Raw genomic sequence first — 6,944 nt, forward strand, 5'->3', positions numbered from 1 at the left:
GATTAGGCTCTGAGCAAAATATACTTCTGCTACTTAACTCATCGTGGGGGCTTCTTGCAACTTCATTTCTCTACAGGAAGATGCTGTGTGGCTAGAGAAGAAGAGTGGAAAGCGAGGCAGCCACAGCCAAGGAACCCCTGAGACCGGCAGAAGCCGGATGAGGCAAGAAGGATTCGTCTTTGAGGATTTGGGGGGAGCACGGCCTTGCCCACGGCTGAATTTCAGACTTGCGGCCTCCCCATCTGTCTCTTGTTTCCTGCCACCCACGTTCATTTTTGCTAAGGCAGCCCCAGGAAACAGGCACGGCACCTTTGCTCGGTGGCCTGTCCCTCCCTGAGTCTCTCCCGCCCCACGGGTATTTGCTCACCTCCCAGATCAATCTGTGGTCTCGAGCTGCTGCCGAGGTAACCGAAGCCAGCACAGCTGCAGCGCGAGCACCTGTTGCTGTTGCTGTTTTGTTATTTTCACTGTCATTGCAGTTGTCGGGAGGAACAAAGAATTCCCTTCTTCACGTGCAGGGCTGCTAGAGAAAGCCGGATCAGACATTAGGCACCTGAGGTCTGTTTTCACCTCTGCAGTTCTAGAACTTTCTCGGGGGTGCAGAGAGCTCGGGGTGGACGTGAGCCCCCGTGCAGCTTGCCTGAGCGAGTGTCTTCGATGCTCCTGGTTGCTGTGGAGGGTGTCGGAGGCCGCACCGCATCGGGCTTGGGCCTGATGACTCGGCATCCAGTTGGGGCCGGCTGCTGCAGCAGGTCAGGCGTGAGGGGCACCTGCCAGCTGCCCCCCGAGGCCACTGGCACATTCCTTAAATAAGAGCCACGCTTACAGAGAGGGACACAGAGGGAGCCGTCGGATACCGTATTTACAATGAGGAAGGTGCCCCGGAGATCTGTGCGAGGTGGACAGAGATGAATGAACACAGGGTCGGCGCCCGCGGGGACCCCTGCTGGGCAGCCCCCCAAGGTGCTGAGAAGCGGCACCCCTCTCGCCCTGTGCTGGGGGGGACGCCCCGTGGCTGGCCCGCAGGAGGAGCGCACCCTCTGGCCCCTCTGAGATGCTCGCCCGCTGGCAACCGATGGGCCAGTTACTAAATCCAACAGCAGGTGAATTTGGGGAACAAAATTAAAACAAACACTATAGCAACAAAGAGCGGTGAAATCTGACACGTAAGTGGTGGGCAACTGGGTTTCCTTATCGCTCCGAAATCAGCTTTCTGAATGCCACGGAGGCTTTTTTTTGGTTTTCCCCCCTGCACCCTTCGTGTGACTTGACGGCTGTCTGTCCCCTTCTGTGGGTGCCATTCTGCGAGTCTGCCCGACTGGGGGCTTAGGGAACCTCCGCACCCAGACACGCACGGTGACTTCTCCCGGGATCCCAGGGTCCTCGGGCACAGCAAGGGCCTGTCCCCTTCCTCAATCCCAGTGTGCGCTTCCCGGCGGTGGAGAGCGCAGATGGTCTGGGAAAGGGCCAGAAGGAATCGGAGGTGATGTTTTACGGTGTTTGGTTTTTCTTTTTTTGAGATTTTAAAAATTAATTAATTAATGTATTTATTTATTAGAGAGAGAGAGAGAGAGAGCAGAGTGGAGGGGAGAGGCAGGCAGAGGCAGAGGGAGAAGCAGGGTCCCCACTGAGCGGGGAGCCCAATGTGGGGCTCGATCCCAGGACCCCGGGATCATGATCTGAGCCCAAGGCAGATGCTTCACTGACTGAGCCACCCAGGCCACCCACCCCCCACCCCAGATTTGGGGTAATGTTATCAATAGTTTCCCCATGTCTGGTCCTGAGGTCCCGAGGACAGACGTGGTTCGTAAAGAGATCTCCAGTGCTTGGGAAGAGCTCATGGGAATCGGAAGTTGCTCACAGCCTCTGGGAGAGGCTGGGCTGGGTGGGCCTGGCTCAGGGTCTCCTGCGGCTGCGGACAGGCCTCAGGTCTCTCTGGTCACTGGCCAGAGACCACTGTCCCTCGCCATGTGGCCTCCCCATCCTCTGCTCGCCCCGCGGTAGCTGGCTTCTCCGGAGCGAGTTCCGAGGGTGCGGGTGCAAGGTGGAGGACGACAGCCAGTCTTTCAGGACTTCACCTGCAGAGCGCCGTCTCATCCCTTCTCCACGTTAGATTAATCAGAAGCCAGTCGGTAGGTCCTGCCCCGACTCACGGGGAGGGAGTCCACAAAAGTGTGAAGCACAGGAAGTGGGCATCATGGGGCTCCCCTGACGGCGAGCGTTTCAGCAATGATCGTGCTCCCATAAAGGTGCTGATTTTGAGGATACAAGTGCATGGAGGAGTCAGGAAGAAAGCAACCCTCGAGGGGAGACGTGGGGACTGTAATTCTAATTTGGGTGCCAAGGACCAATGAGCCATCGTAGCCTGAATAAATGGACAAGATAGTTCCTCCTTCTACCAACCTCTACCTGAAAAGCTCTGCATTTTAAGCCACAAGGGAGTGACTCATAGGGTGTGTCTGTAGAATAAAGTGCCCCTGATTTTGGAGCTCTGTGACCAATCCACAGTAGCACATCTCCCCATGGCCATGTGCTTCCCCGACAGTGGACTCTAGGGACCCTGAACCCACCTCTTTGCAGCTGCCCCCCAAGACCAGGCTTTAAAGCACAAGCGAGCTGCACCCCAGGTCCATTGCACTGGGCCGAGAGCCATGCGCTTGACGTCTTGGTCTTCCAAGCAACAGTGTCTAGTGGGGCCGTGTCCATTATCCCCCTGTACACAGAGCTGTGTGTGTGTGTGTGTGTGTAGGGTACATGTGATAAAACTTCTCAGACACACCTGCCCCCGGAGTGAATCTTCAGCCTCGCTTTGCAGGAGACAGTGGACGTTGTGCTGAATTGCAGCAATCAGGATGGACTTGGGGGCATCGGAAGGGAGAGTGTGGGCTGTGGCTCCCCAGGGGCTTGACTGCAGCGCCCACTCTGCTACCAACTGGCTCAGGCTTGTCCTGTGCCCCTGGCATGCATATGCTCTCGTGCAGCAGCAGGACAAGGCAGCTCGGAGGCCTTGCTGGGAGCACCTGAGACTGCGTTTCCGGCAGCAGAGCAGACACTTGAGTAACACCAGCCCTTGTTCCCAGAAGATAGGCCTCGATTTTAGATCCGGTTCTGATTCTGCGCTTGCTTCCAGCTCCTTTCCTGGTATCAGAACACAGCTAAGGGAGGATGTCAGTGTTTTATCCTCTCACTTCCCTACATTTTCCATGAATCCCGGATAGTATATGGTTTGCTCATTGCACCAGAAACCAGTTGTAGGGGATAAACAAACCTTTTGTCTCCAGATCTCCAAAGTCTTTTTAAACAATTAGTCTGGTGCTTGCTTCGGCAGCACATGTACTAAAATTGGAATGATACAGTGATTAGCATGGCCCCGGCACAAGGATGAAATGAAAATTCATGAAGCATTCCATATTTTTAAAGAAGACATACAGATGGCCAACAGACACATGAAAAGATGCCCAACATCACTGATCACCAGGGAAATGCAAATCAAAACTACAGTGAGATAGCACCTCACACCTGCCAGGATGGCTAAAATCAACAGCACAAGAAATAACAGGTGTTGGTGAGGATGGGGAGGAAGGAGAACCCTCCTGCGCTGTTGGTGGGGATGCAAACTGGTGGAGCCACTCTGGAAAACAGTACGGAGGTTCCTCAAAAAGTCAAAATTAGAGCCACCCTATGATCTGGTAATTGTACTACTGGGTATTTCCCCAAAGAATATAAAAATACTAATTCAAAGGGATAAATAGGGATACATGTCCCCTGATGCTTACAGCAGCATTAGCTCCAGATACCTCCATAGTATCTCAAGTTATGCGAAAGGCCCAAGTGCCCATCGACTAATGAACAGATAAAGAAGGTGCGGAGGGAGCTGTGTGTGTGGGTATGAGTGTATATATGCATACAATGGAGTGTTATTCAGCCATAAAAAAGAATGAAATCGTGTCATTTGCAAGGACATAGATGCGGGTGGAGAGCATCATGCTAAGCAGAAGAAGTCAGAGAAAGACAAATACTGTATGATGTCACTCATATGTGGAAATTAAGAAACAAATGAGCAAAGGGGGAAAAGAGAGAGAGAAGCAAACCAGGACACAGATCCTTCATTCAAGAGAACCCACTGGTGGGGAGGTTACCGGAGGGGAGCGTGTGGGGGATCCTGCAATAGGGGATGGGGATGAGGAGGGCACTTTGGCCGCGAGCACAGGTCGGTGATGGAGGGGACCAACCACTGAATGGTACACCTGAAACTGATATTACACTGTATGTTAACCAACTGGAATTTAAATAAAAACCTAAAAAAAAAAATTTAGTCTGAACAATGAGCTTTCCTGAGGGGCCGTTCTGTGGTTGTGTTCTGTTTCTACCTGTTGTGAGTCACGCCTTCAGTGAAATTCTAAAATCTCACTTATCCCAGTTCATTTGGGGGGACTGTTCTGTTTGTTGGGGCGTCAGCTGACGATCCACCATCCCGCTTGTGCTCCATGTACGCCGTGGAGAAAACCACCAAGCATTTTTGCCTGAAACACTTGCGCAAAATGTTCTTGGGAAACCCGGGGTCTTCTCCACATAATCCGCCTTTGCCTGAGCAACGGGTCTTTGGATCTGGAGGATTTTCCTTTGAATTGCAGTAAGTATGTAATAAAATAATTACGAGTAGGTCAACATTAATTTAATGAGGGGCAGTCAACGCCAGTGCCTTCAAGGCCCAGACAGCAGCTGGAAGGGGGGAAGCCGCTGGGGACAAGTTGGTGGGGATGGAACCAGAGGGAGCACGGATCCTGGCTAGAAATAATAACATTTAGTATTTAAATCGAATACCGCACTGGCCAAAACCTGTTTGTAAGCCAGGGGGCTTCTAGCTAGTCAACCCGAATTTGGTGAACCAAATGGGTAATGTTGTTCCCTGCCCTGTATCACTGCCGACTGGGAGGGACACAGATCCACAGGATAGAGGGACACCTGTGAGGCCCTCCAGACACCTGTCTCAGTAAGTGGTCTGGCCTCAGGGGCACAGCCTCCAGCCGGGCATAGCTGGGGTCCCCAGGACAGCCTGTGGGTCCTTCCGAGGGCATGAGAACTACTAAGAGCGTGGAAAGGGTTACCTAGAGAGTGGAGTTGGGGTTCTGGGCCAATTGGGTCTCATTACTTTCTCTCTGTTGACCCGGAGCCCAGTGGAATTTCTGAATCTTGCTGATTCTCTGCACCTTCATTTGCAAAGAAGGGATGAAACCAGTACCCGTGCCCCCCACCCCCGGCCCACAGTTGACTTGCTGGGAGGGTTCAATGCAGAGAGATTCGGAGCATGCTCAGTGCTCAATGAGGGGGCACCCCTGCTCTTAGGGTCCTTCTGTGCTCCCAGAAGATTTGAGGGGCCCAGACCGGGGGGCCTCAGAGCTGATGGAAAGGTGTGGGGAGAGGTTCACGGTTAAATTAAGAGCTTCAAACGTTATTTAAAGGCTCCAACGGTCTTCCTGACTGCCCAGGTTTTCTGTCCTGGGCTCTATGAGCCCCTTGCTTCCTTGCCATGCGTCTAGATGATGGTTTTCTGCTCTTGTCCTCACCCCACACCTGGCACGTCTTTCAGGGGGCTGGCATGGTTTTTGCTGAGTGAGTCAGGGAGCCCAACAGAGGCTTCTCTGAGCTCTGTGCTTCTTCTGTGCTTGCTTTAGGACTTCTTCCTCTCCAGACTTCCAGGACCTGACACCTCTTGCCCTCCTGTGAGGTCACTTCCCAGCCTGGTGCTGGGCCCCTCCTACTTCCATGGCTTCCTCAGTAATTCACCTTTCCCTGTAATCTAAACCCCAGACTTCATGTGCTCTGCTTGACACTGTAACTGCCTCCACTTGGCCCCTGTGCCTTAGGATCACTCCCCCTGAACTCTGAAAAGAAATGTCTCAGAGGAATCACGCAAGCCTGCCCCATGGCCTACCACTGAGCCCTGGGGTCCACCGTGCTGACGGTGGGCCCCACGACCAAGTCTATTCTTCATCTGCTTCTGCCACCATAACATAGTCCCTCATGCTGGAGGCTTAAACAACTACTTCTCATGGTGCTGGAGGCTAGGAGTCCAAATCGGGGGGCGACAGATCTGATTTCTGTTGAAGGCTATCTTCTTGGCTTGCGGATCACCACCTTTGATGGTTTCCTCATGGGGCATGGAGAGAGAGGGTGCAAGCTCTCTGTGTCTCTACTTACAGGAGTACGGATGCCATTGTGGGCACCCCACCCTCCTGAGCTCATCACCTCCAAATAGCATCACGGTGAGGGGCGGGCTTCCAATCTGGATTTGGGGGGAGCAGTCTATAGCACCCGTCCTCATTCTTCTAGAACCCGTCAACCTCTTGTACCATCTTCAGGCCCTTCTCTCCTGTTCAGCGGTACTCGGCCAGCCTGCCTTGCCCTGAGCTCTCCAGGGTGCACCCCACTGTCTGTGGCATGGCCCCTTCCTCCTCCCCCAGCATTCTGGTCTTTTCCCTTTGTGCGTGGGTCAGTGTCTCTCTCTACAGCCTTTTCCATGAGAATGGGCTTTGCCTCTTATTGTTTGTGCTCCTGCTGTTTACATGGGAACAACACACTTTATCGGTGGGAGGCACTTAGAACCACAGGAAATGGGCTGCGCAACCTCGTGAAGAGTCGATTTTACTTTAATCTGGGGGAAATACAACGACATGAATTGAAGATATCTGTGCACACATACGGACTCACACAACTATATACAGAATATATTCGATTCAGGCACTTTTTTTTTTTTGTCTATTTTTAAAAGATTTTATTTATTTATATAAGATTTATTTATTTATATTTTATTTATTTATATATATAAAAACAATATATAAATATAAAAAATATATATAAACATATAAATATATAAAAAATATATATAAAAATATATTTTATTTATTTATTTATTTATTTATTTATTTATTTATTTATTTATT

At 51.6% G+C, this 6,944-nt stretch overlaps 1 non-coding gene across 1 annotated transcript; it reads left to right on the plus strand.

Annotated features, from left to right (window-relative positions):
- Positions 1-3,312: 3,312 nt before the first annotated feature.
- LOC112927805 (U6 spliceosomal RNA) lies at positions 3,313-3,416 on the plus strand. Its single transcript, XR_003236640.1, has one exon. It is a non-coding gene; the product is annotated as a U6 spliceosomal RNA (small nuclear RNA).
- Positions 3,417-6,944: the final 3,528 nt, after the last annotated feature.

This window comes from Vulpes vulpes, chromosome 8, assembly GCF_048418805.1.
Source record: "Vulpes vulpes isolate BD-2025 chromosome 8, VulVul3, whole genome shotgun sequence".
In the NCBI taxonomy this organism is placed as follows: Eukaryota; Metazoa; Chordata; class Mammalia; order Carnivora; family Canidae; genus Vulpes; species Vulpes vulpes.